Source organism: Mauremys mutica, chromosome 10 (genome assembly GCF_020497125.1).
Source record: "Mauremys mutica isolate MM-2020 ecotype Southern chromosome 10, ASM2049712v1, whole genome shotgun sequence".
Taxonomy (NCBI): Eukaryota; Metazoa; Chordata; order Testudines; family Geoemydidae; genus Mauremys; species Mauremys mutica.
In genome coordinates, this window is record NC_059081.1 from 51,685,331 (window position 1) to 51,697,196 (window position 11,866).

The following is an 11,866-nucleotide window of genomic DNA, read 5'->3' on the forward strand; positions in this document are numbered from 1 at the left end:
TGCATGCTCCTGCATGCTGGCTGTCAGTGTCAGAGCCCTGAGTCACAGCAGCATAGTATTGTAGGCACCCAGAGTTGCAGGGCAGGCTGTGACACTGCCCCTTACTGGTCTGTGTCGAACCCCAAAGTGTCACAAGTGGTAAACACTCTCCTGCTGCAATGTAAATTCTGCAGCATGGGCTGAACATGGAAGCGATGTTGCTTTTCCAATGTTCAAGTTTGTTGACAATATTGTTGTAACAGCAAATTAAGAGCCTTGTTGTGTGTTCCTTGCGCATCCAGAACTCCTGTTCACACAAATAAGAATTTTATGTGTTCCAGGAATATAGAATTGAATCATAGGCCAGTTTAACTGGTATTTGGCACTATGCCACACAGCCAGTGTTCTGGTTTGCCCGTGATGGCATGTACAAATCTTACACTGGGCCGGGACAGTAAGGGATTAATGATTTGATCTGCAGGCAAATATTGTCTTCACCACACAACACCTGCCAGAAATGCCCAGACTTGGGGGAATAATCAAGAGAGGAACAGGAGACAAAAGGGAGGATGCAGGCTTCAGCAGGCTGGCAGCCCTGGAAGGGGGAGGATTTCTCTTGTGGTTCTGAAAGGGATCAGGCCCAAGAGCTACAGGGTTCTTGTGAAAGAGAAACTACATGCTGTTCGCCCCTGTGGTGAGTGGGAAGTCAGGCCAGATTCCTCTAAGCTAAGGGAGACCAGCTGTAAATGTTTTTTTTCTCCTTTTGAGTTGAATGTTTGAAGGTCTATTGAATTGGAAAGATTCTCCAGGCCTTGATGAGAGAAAGGGGTGATCGGGGAATGGAAGAGAGGTTTTATTTGTCTCTCAGGAGCTGAACCCTGTTCTTTCCTGACTTGGGATATTGACCTTTTGATTTTTATTTAATTTAAAGAGGGGTTTCCCCCTTCTCTTATGCTGAGATGGGTTTTCTTTCTGGCTATTGCTGTTCCTGTTTGGTTTTCCCCTGAAGTGACTCCTGCATACATGGTACCTGAAGTGGGATTTTTTACCAAACTTCCCCAAGGGCTAAGGGGAAGTGTTGCCCAGCGTCAACAGAATGGAGATCTAAAATTGGCTGGTAGAAAAACAGTCCCAACTAGAGCTAAGCAACAATTTTTTTGTGCAAATCATTATTTTGCTGAAAAATGGGAAGATAGTTCACAAATTTGGGTTGATTTTGATGAATTTTTTCAGTTGAATCAAATATTTTTTCCAAAATGAAATGTTTTGACTTTGTTTCAGAAACCTATTTTATTTTGAAATTTCACTCAATTTTATTTACAATTTTTTAAAAAAGATTACAATGTCCATTAAATATACCATTTTGGATTGAACAACAAAATGTCTGACCCTAAAACAATTCTGGTAGACCTGATGCTATTTTTTTCACTTCAGCCACTAAACAGAAATATAAATTGTTTGCACAGCTTTAGTCCCCAACAGCAACATCACCCAAAGCTCAGTGGCAGCAGTGGGCACTCAGCAACTCTGAAAATCAGGTTGTAGGTGTCTCACGTTGGGCACTCAAAAATGGGGGTACCTAAAATTAGTGAAGACTTGAATTTTTTTCATTTTAAGGGAGTTGCAGAAGGTCAAATATTAGGTCAATAGCTGAGGTGGGACAAGAACCCTGGACTCCTGATTTCCAGACCCATGCCCTATTCACACAAACCTTAGACTCTAAGGCTGAAAATTTTAGTCCTAGGTTCTACCCATCTCCACCAACTCACATACCTGTTAGTGGTCTTCTGAGGTGGAGGGGCAATGGCAATGGCCAACCCACCTCCTGAACACTTTGAGAAGTGTCCACCCGTCCCCCATTTATAGCAGCAGGACCAATAATTGCTCCTGTGCGCTCTCTAACAACAGCTCTTATCTCAGTCTGGGGGATCTCCATCCCAGGGTAAAATAAGGGCTACTAGTTTCTCCTGGGGGAATTCTGCACCACTGTGCAATGCAGAATTTTGCAGAACTTAGTGTGTGCAGAATTTCCTTTTTTCTCACAGAAATGGGCTGCAGATATGTTGGCTGCCACTAGGGGCCGCTGGACCCAGCAGAGCCCAGCTTGCAAATAGATGACAAGGGAGGGGAAGGGAATTGGAGGGTTCCCAGCACCTGTCCTTCCCAGCACACCCTGAAGGAAGGAGGCGGCAGCGTGCAGGAAACTCCATGCAAGCCCGGGACCCATCATCAGGCTATTTCTTACTCTGGATCCTTGAGCTATGGGAGGTAGAGGGTGTGAATATCTGGGCAGGGTGAGGGCCGCAGCTGGCCTCTGGGGACTAGGGGGTGTGAGTGTCTGGGCTGGGGGGTGGGGCTGTGACTAGACTCTGGGGAGGAGGGAGTGAGAGTGTCTGGGCCGAGGATGGTGGGGGGGCCTGCAGCTGGCCTCTGTGGGGGAGGGAGTATGAGTGTCAGGTCCCCTGGCTGGGCTCTGTGGGGGAGGGGGCAGAGAAACAGGAACGGGTTGTCATAGGGGTTTCTTTACTGCTCTACTCCTAGTTGAATTTTTTTGTGTCTGTATTGTTACAGCCATACTTGCTGACCAGTATTTTGAAATAAATTACCAAAATAATTGAAACTGGCATAATTACATAGTGCTATTTTGACAAATAAAATTTGCAGCATTTTAAAATATTGTGTGCAGAATTTCTAATTTTTTGGCTCAGAATTCCCCCAGGAGTAACTAGTAGCGTCAGCTACAGGACTGGAGCAGCATTTTCTGGTCTCGCAAGTGGAGAATGGCAAGGTGAGCTCAAGGGCATTCTTCCAAAGACACTTCCTGTGGATTGGAAGAGTAGTAGGCGTATCTGACTATACTCTCCTGCAAAATATGTCTAGTGAGGTGGGCTAGCTGGCTAACCTGAAATGCTTCAAGAGGTGCTTATATAAAGACCACCAGCCTCTCCTCTGCATTGCTGGTGAGTACAAAAGGTAAACGAAAAGGTTCTGGGGCCTGCTGAGGGAAGCGGATATATGGAGTGAAGCATCCAAGTGAGTGGAATCTATTTCTAGGGCATTACCGGGGTTTGTAGGATTTGGGTCAGTTTCTTTGTGGTTCCCACAAAACCACACTTAGCCTTAGTTAACAATGTGGTGCCTCAGAGATCATTACTAAGACCTTTGTTGTTCAATAATTCTCTAGCAAGTGGGGTTAAATAATGAACTGGTGACATTTCCTGACAGTGCACAATTATTTAGGTTCGCTCTTGAAGCCAGTACTATGAATGATTGTGAATAATTCCAGAAAGACCTAATAAAATAAGGCAACTGAGCATCATGGCAGCAGAGTGACTGAAATTAAATCTAGTCAAGGGCAAAGTAATGCACACGAGGAGCAATAATTTAAAACACTGTACATAATCCTGGATTACAAATTAGTTAAAACTTCTCAGGAAAAATATCTAGAGAACAGTGTGAGCTGTTTGAAGTGGGAAGCTGAATTTGCTTTTTTGGCTATCTTAAACAAGATGCAAGTATTTTAGTAGCGTTATATAAAAGCCAGTGCACTTTTTTCTTGCATGTTGCATTAGTTTTGGTCATCTTGTTGCAAAAACCCATGTAGAAAAATTCAAAAGGTAGGCAGCAAAAATGAATGAAGGCATTTAGAGATTTGTTTGGAGGAATCCAGACTTAGCTGCAAGGATTAGGTGTAGTATTTCCACTCCTGGAGTGGAAATATTGGGAAAATGTTGTCTGGGAGGAGCAACGAAGGGTGTTGTCATGTGGCACATGATTTGGGGGTGGGGGTGCTGCAGGGGAGAAGACTGAGGAAAAAGTTATTTATTCTTTATTTGGATTTCAGCACCTAGAGGCCCCAGTCAAGATCAGAGCCCCATTGTCTTAGGTACTATTCAAACACATAGCAAGAGACAGTCTCTGCCCCAAAGAAATTACAGTCAAAATAGACTTGACAAACAGTGGTGGGAGGAGAATGAAAGAAAAAGTCAGCTGCCCAAAGTCACCAGCAAAGCTGGACTAGAACCCATGTCTCCTGACTTCCAGTCCAGTGCTCTAGCCATGGGAGAATGCTGCTTCTCTCATATAATGCTTACAGATGGTGTGGGGATACGTTTAACATGTTATTCCGTTTCCTGGAATATTTAGGTAATGTTACTTCTCATAAAATGCAGAAAATATAGGAAGGAGGCTGAAAATCTGAGCTTTTCACTGCTATCTTGTGCCATACTAAAAGGTATAAAATGGTGGGAATTCCTGCCAGAGCGAGTGCCTGGATATTAAGCCTCATTATTTGTGATAGGTTCGTTTGTTCTAACTCTCTTTTACAGCTGCAATCAGGAAAAAATGAAAAAAGTATGAAAGAGAAATGTTGGTTCAGCTGATTGGGACATGACTCCTTAGCTGTTAGTCCATTATGTGACTAGTTCTTAATATGTGCTCACTGTAATATTCATGAAATGTGTCCTGTTAACTTAAAAGGTGTATTTCCTCTGGAGCCGGAATGGGCTAGCATGTAATTAGAGACATTTTACATGCAATTATGGATTTACCCAGTTGAGCCATTACTGCCCCTTCCCATCCAGGACTGCTTTGCACAACATTAACCTTTGACTGAAATATCTCCGAAGTGCCCATTACGATCTATTGGGTGACTGCAGCTGATGTTAGTATGACAGACCCATCCCAATGAATTGTGGATCAAGGCCTAAAAGGTTCTGACAGACTGAAGGGTTATAACTCAATTTTTCTGTTTTCAGAAATCTTCTGGGGCAATTTCAGACCTTGCTTACACGTGTACACCCCACTAACTTCCATTTAGAGCCTGTCTTGTGGTAGAGTTAACGCTGGTAACTCAACAGCAGATTGACTTCAGCAGCTGGCCTCACCTCAGTATATTGACTCAAGTGCAGTTGTATGGATAAAACTGAGGGCAGAATTTGACCTTTTATAGTCTTTGGATTATCGGCGGGATTGATAGTGCTGTCTTTTATTAAAGATGCCTAATGCTTCCCATTATAATTAATGTATACAGTAGATGGATCTCTCTGGAGACTGAAGGGCCTCTCTTTAGGCACAGATCAGGTACTGTATGGGCAAAGGGTTCTCCCACACCCTACCACCAATATGCTTTAATTCTGATAAACCAGCTTCTAGAGGTGAGTGTAATTTTCTTTTCATGCCCATTTAGCTTTGACCCTTCTGCACTGACGTGCAAGACGAGTTGATATCTTTCCTCTTCCTTTTGTAAGCTCAGCCTTTTGCTGTCATAAGAGTCACAAGTTGTTGACTTGGTGGTTGTTTTTTTGTGTAATTGCAGTGACTGTCTATTATCCGTCCAAAGTTTCTCGGGTGTAGGAAGAGATATCAAATCTTCATAAGAATCAACATGAAGAAGAAAAGAGAGATGGTTTCAAATGATGAAAAGAGTCAAAAAACTATAGCCATCATTGGGTTTTCACAGCTAAAAGAGAAGTATATTTAAAATAATCAGTAAAAGAATGAATCATGGTAAGAAGGTTTAATACATACTCAAATGTAAGTTCATACAGAATGAACTTGCTTATTAATTATTCCTAAATCATTCTAGTCTTCATTCTCTTTCATATTAATTTGTTGTGTCAGTCTCTTACATAACTCTGCTTCCAGGAATATGAGTGGTAATAAGTAGTAGGTATTTTAAATTAGGATTTGACCTAATGCTTTGCGCAAACAAATGTTTTTGAAGTGCATTTCAATTGTTCTGTATTTTTTAATTCATTCAAATACTGTCCTCTGGTGTTCAAATGTCTGCATTGCACATAAGTTAAAGCAGCACATTATGGGTGAAAATCTGGTCCCATTGAAGTCCATGGCAAAACTCTCATAAGGCCAGGATTTCACCCTATGAGATGTCATACGTAGGAGAGAGACATAAGTAATAAAATACATTAACTAAGAAAGTGACCTAGATGGTGAAATGTATTTTTAAGAAATGTACATACCACACGGCAAAAACAAAGTTCTTTTCACAAGATGCAGAATATAATATTGTATACAGTGAACAGATACTAAGAATTCACTGATTTTTAGTACTGAAATACACAGGGTAATACAGATTCTTATTGGAAATTTCACTAGGCCAACTACCTCCTTTCCCTGTGCTGTTCGTCTCATGTAAATACATAATTGATTAGATTTTGCAAACATGTAATTAACAGGAAACCATTTAATGTTTATCATGGGGAGTAATGTAGAAAAATGGACCTAAAACACAGTGCCAATCCTGCAAACACTTGTGCCTGTGCTTATCTTTACTACCATGAGTAGTTCCATTGATTTCAATAGAATACTTACAGTAGTAAAGTTAAGCACGTGAGTATGTGCTGCAGAATCTGTGTCCATGTTCGAAACTTGTTAAGGTTGTGACACTGGTCTAGCAAAAGCCTTGCCTTACTTCAAACCTTGACAGCACAGCTGTGTGATGAAGGATTAGGCTTTACAATGAGATCTCTCTCTCCATAAGGCATTTTAGGTTACTCACCTTAGACCTGTTTTTAATGGTCACAGACAGAGCCGATGGTGTATCATTATTTATTAGAGGCAGGGTTGGTAATGCTGCCTATAGTTAAAATTGCCTGACACTCCCCATTGTAGAGCTCTGTTTCAGCTGTTTATAACTTTGCCAAACTTTAACTGTTCAGGATGAAATTTTTCATGGCAGGAGTCCACCTCAGGCTGATTTGTTCTGGGAAATTTCAGCTAAAATGGCCAAGCTGTTTGTCAGAATGAGATTAAGAAACATATGTTCTTTTGCCATGTTAAAAAAAATGTGTACAATTGTTTAATTAAGAAGCTCTAGTGACTCTGGGCTTTAGAGCAGGGACATGAAATTTAGCAGGGGATCAGGGATGAGCCTTTTGCCATACCTGTGAAAATTTGCCCTAATTTGGCCAAGTTAGGAGCCTCTGAAAAATCTCGTTTTGCACATGCTCAGTAAAGACGTGTTAGAGTTTGGCATTTAAATTCTTCAAAGATTCCATTGGCACTGAGTGTGCTCCAGTCCAGGGCAGCATGCAATTTCCTTACAGTTACCACTTCTGGAAACTGTGTCCTGGGCTGGTGCCAGACACAAGAATTAAGAACAGGAAGATGGTCTCCCCTATGTTGTTACTGCTCATTGTTAGTGGTCAGGCAGTGTGGAGGAGAAAGAGGAATCACCCTGACTTGAATTTTGAGGGGTGGTGATGATATTTTCTGTGGGGGGAGGGAGGGAAGAGGAGGAGAGGGGTTGCAAGAGCCAGAAAGTGGGGGGAGCAGAGAGAAGGGAAAAGTCAATGGAATGGGGGAGAGCAGATGTGGTGGGACCAGGAGCCAGCCTTCTGGGGGTGCATAGGGCAGGAGAGAGGAGTACAGGGGAAGGGGCCAGGAGTGGGGGATTGGAGAGGAGCAAATGTGGGAGGCAGAATTGGTTACTCATGAGAAGCTCAGGAGGAGGGAGTGGGGGCCAGGGCAGAGGATTGAATAGAAGCTCAGGAGGAGGCGGCCAGGAGCTGAGGTGGGAAGGGGTGTTGGATAGGAGCAGAAGGAGAGGCAGGTAGGAGCTGGGTGCAGAGGGGGAGAAGGCAGGAACTGCGTATAGTGGTGTAGATAGGCACAGAGGTGGAAGGAATTGCAGGAAGAGAGAAGATAGTCTAATGGTTAAGGCAGTTGAATGCTGGAGAACTGGACTCTATCCCTGCCTCTGCCACACAGTTTCTGTGCAAAGTCACTTAAACCAAACTTCACAGGGAGTCACTCGTGTGTTCCTCAGTTTCTGGGTGTCCATCCTGAGACCTGGGGGGAGGGGTTGATTTGCAGAAGTACTGAGCACTCATGGGTGCAACTGAAATCAATGAGAACTGTGTTTTGAACATATAAATGCTATACATATGCTAAGTTTGCTGAAAAATCGGGCCCTAGCTATGATGCCTCCTGGGGGTACCAAGCGTTGTGATGTACTGCGCTACCAACTGCCCTTAGCTTGAGGAAGCCTTGTTATGCCTGCCAGGGATCAGCTCCACTGGTCACGGGAAACACAGATGCTCTCCTCTAGGCCTCTACAGGTTAGCGTTAGGCAAACCCCACCCCTCGAGCCCTCCGAGCATCTTCTTGGAGTGTTCATCCCCTGATTCACTGGACACTCACAGTATTCAGAGACTCACTGCTTCCAAATAAAATGTACCCCCCAGCTTAGCAGTTACACTTCAGGTCACCGCTCCACTTAACACACAGCTCTGAGATATGTTTATAGGGAAATGAAGTATAAGCTTATTTAACAAAGCAGACATATTCAAGTAATAGCAAGCAGAAGTATTGGAAACAAATGGTTACATATAAAATAAAATCATATATTGACTTAATTAACTAGATACTCTCCCGATTTGTAGAGTGATACTTACCCAAAGTCCTTGCAGCATTTTACAGCCAGGCTTGGCGGTGATCCTGCTTTCATAAGAACGTATGCTGTCAAGCTTGCCTATCCCAGGTGAAAGACCCTGTGTGTTTCCTTGTACACCCAGATATACACCAACAATCCTTTGTCTTTTGTCATAAACAGGCAACCCTCTCTTGTAGATTTCACAGTTTCTTCTTTTGCCTGTGGCTCAGTATGCAAATAGACCCACATTGTGAGGCATATAATACACACATGACCAGACCGGGAGATAAGTGTCTGCTACCCCCTGTCTCAAAGGAACACATCCAAGACATGTCACCTCCTGATGACTTGCCTTAATTCCAAGACCTTAAGAACATGCATTTTAATATAGACACTTCACTCTTTCAGTATTATCTGTATGTACATTAAGCAGTGATTCTGACAACTGTTGGCCTACTGGTTCTTGGTACATGCCACCCTTCGGTGAACTACTATGCATATATCTGGCTGTCAGAGGGTACTCTACTCACTGCAGGTGGCGCTTCCTCCTGGTCATTCTGCGGATTAGCTCATAGGGTCGACGTCCCATCCCGTGGTTGCACGCCATCACTCCATCTGTCTCTCTGTCTGCAGCCCATCTCCCAGTCTAGGAACCACAGCATCATCTTCATGATTTGATCCTCCAGCCAGGTCACTACCTGTGTTTCCCTCTTCTGGGATATAATCCTTCAAAGTCTCTGTCACTTCCACAGTGACCCAGGCAGTCTTCCAGTTCAAAGCCCTGTCAGTGCCATTTCCCCCGTGGCAGGCAGGGGAACCTGGGCCCACCCTCTACTCCAGGTTCCAGCCCAGGGACCCTACAACATGCAACCAAGGTCTGCTCAGTCCCCAACCTTGCTGCCTATTCCCTGGGCTGCTTCCTACCCTGGCACTCCACTCTCTCTGGGGTTTGCCAGCCTCTCTACTCCCTCCTCCAAGGGAGCAACTGTAGGCTACTAGTCTCTAAAGCCCCCAAACACACCTCCCTTCTCCCAGGGAGTGACTGCAGATTAGCTCTCCGCAGCCTCCTTCTTGATATCAGCTCCCTGGCTTTATAGACGCCTGCCTGTGCCCGTACAGGTAAGCTTCCCCTAATTAGGGCTTTCTTCTCAGCCTTCAGCCTAATAGGTTGATTGGCCCATATGGCCTCTTTTAACCCTTTCCAGGTGTGTGTGTAGAGGACACCCCATCACACTCACCTTATGCATCCCCTGGGACCTATGCCAGTTGGCACCAAAAGGTTCTTGGGTCACACTAGGTATCTCAAATTGGGCTCTTGAAATTAGTGGACATGTGACAATGTTGACCATGATCTCTCTGTGCCTCCATTTCCCAGCTGTAAAATGGGGATAATCTCACTTAATCTTAAAGGAGTACTGATGTGAGGCATTCAGATACTATAGTGATGAGCGCCACAGAAACATCTGGAAGGAAATAAATAATTTTGTATTCACAGCAGGATATGGATGGTATATGGTAAGGCCTGCGGCCACACTGAATGAGGAGGATAAAAAGAAATATTGAATAACTACTCATTTACTGTGGCAAAACATAGTTTTTTTTGGATATACTTAGAATACAGCTGTATTTTGTCTAATACTTTTCATAAGCAGTGTGTCTCAGAGTATTTTGCAGAACTAAATAATGCATGACAGAAAACAGTCATGCAAAGACAGATCTGGTGAATATAGTAAAGCACACAATGCCGTTTGGGTTTTATCAAACTGCGGAATACATGAGAACTGAAGGGGAGCCAGGACCCAGCAGAGACACAACTGGACCTGGGAAAGCATCTTTACAGGTACAGGAAGTAGAACGGTGATAGAAATGGAGCAAGAGCTTTATGAGAAGGAGGAGAAGAATCAGGAAGTAAATGGTTCTTAACAGAATAAATTATGATCGTTAAAGGAGGTGTAAAATCAAAGTGGGGTTGATTCAGAGAAATGTGTGTGTTTTGAGCTGTGCTTTAACCATCCCTAATGAATACCACTTACATTTCGTCCACATATTAAATACTTACCTGATTATCCCAAATCAAAATATGTTTTTTACGTAGTGATATGTGCAGGAGAAGGAAGATTTTGTTGTCTGCCGCATCAGTATAACAGGCCACATTTTATAATAATTTAATGGAAGTTTTGCTCAATGAAAGGCTTCAGAATTTGGTCCCTATCTAGGATATGGCAATCTGTTGTACACTTCATTTGTAGAATTGATGGAAGAATGCTCTGTCATGGACTCACAGAGCAGATGTTTCAAACATTTTAAAATGGTACAATGGGATTTGGCACAGGTGGAAGGTAACTGGGTTCCTTTGCTGAGATGCCGTAAAATTAGGTGCTAGAATCAGAGTAATTACTACTGACCCAGACTCAGAAGTGGATCTAGTTAGCCCCAACCAAGATAGAAGAGGGTTTGGAGAGAATGAGGTAAAAGGAGCTATGGACTAGGACAGAGGAGGTCCTACATGGAAGGCCTAGCTTAGGATCTCTCGAGAATGGTGAGACGGTTTAGGCAGAGGCTTGTTTGGATGATCAGTAAAGCCAAACTCTAAAAAGGAGGCAATTTTGGACTGTATGCTGTGTCTGTGTGTGCGCGCGCGTGTGTGTGCGCGAAGATTTAAAAAAAAAAAAACTTCTGAGAAACAGAGAGGAGTGTAACTTTGAGAGCAAAGAGGCCACCATGAGATTATATTAATAGTGTGTTAAGTTATTTGAATTCAAAAGCTGAGTAAAGAATTTTGTGTTCTAGAATTCTCATTCATAAATGTATGCATATTATAATATAACTAGAAGATGATTCATTGCTCATTTGCATAAAAGACTATTGAAAAGAAACTTCTGAGAGAAATAGACTGGATCAGGAGATCCTGAATGCAGATTCATTTCACTCAATTATCTGACATTTGGGGTGTCCTTCCCAACTGGCTAATCAAGGTTATACTTGTATCTGTGATGTTGCTTCATAGAGAATATAGATGTTGAAATAAGTTGACTTTTCTCATTGCTGTGGAGCACATCTGTTTTCCCAGGAGGGTCCAAAAGTCAAATTCGTTTTAAATATACTGCTTGATTTATCAACAGTCACTGCTCAAGCTGTTCATGTCAGGGTGCAGGGTTCTGCTGGCAGGCCTGCATACCGGATGAAAAAAATGGTTTGTGGTTATCTATTGTTGGTACCCACAAGTTAAAAATATCCCCTCTGGCCTCTTGGGGGCAGGTGTTCATTACAAATAGAGTTTTGGATACAGATGCTACAAATCTCATTGTTTGTTACTTTTATTTCTTTTAGGGGCTAATATTCCCTACATTAGTGACGGGCTATTTCCTATCAATAACGACTTTGCCTAAGGAAGAGCTTAGAATTGTGGCCATGGAAAATGTTTATTAAAAAAAAATCACTGCCCTACTTGTTTTGGGAACCGTAAGTTCTGCAATGGAGTGGGGGAGGGGA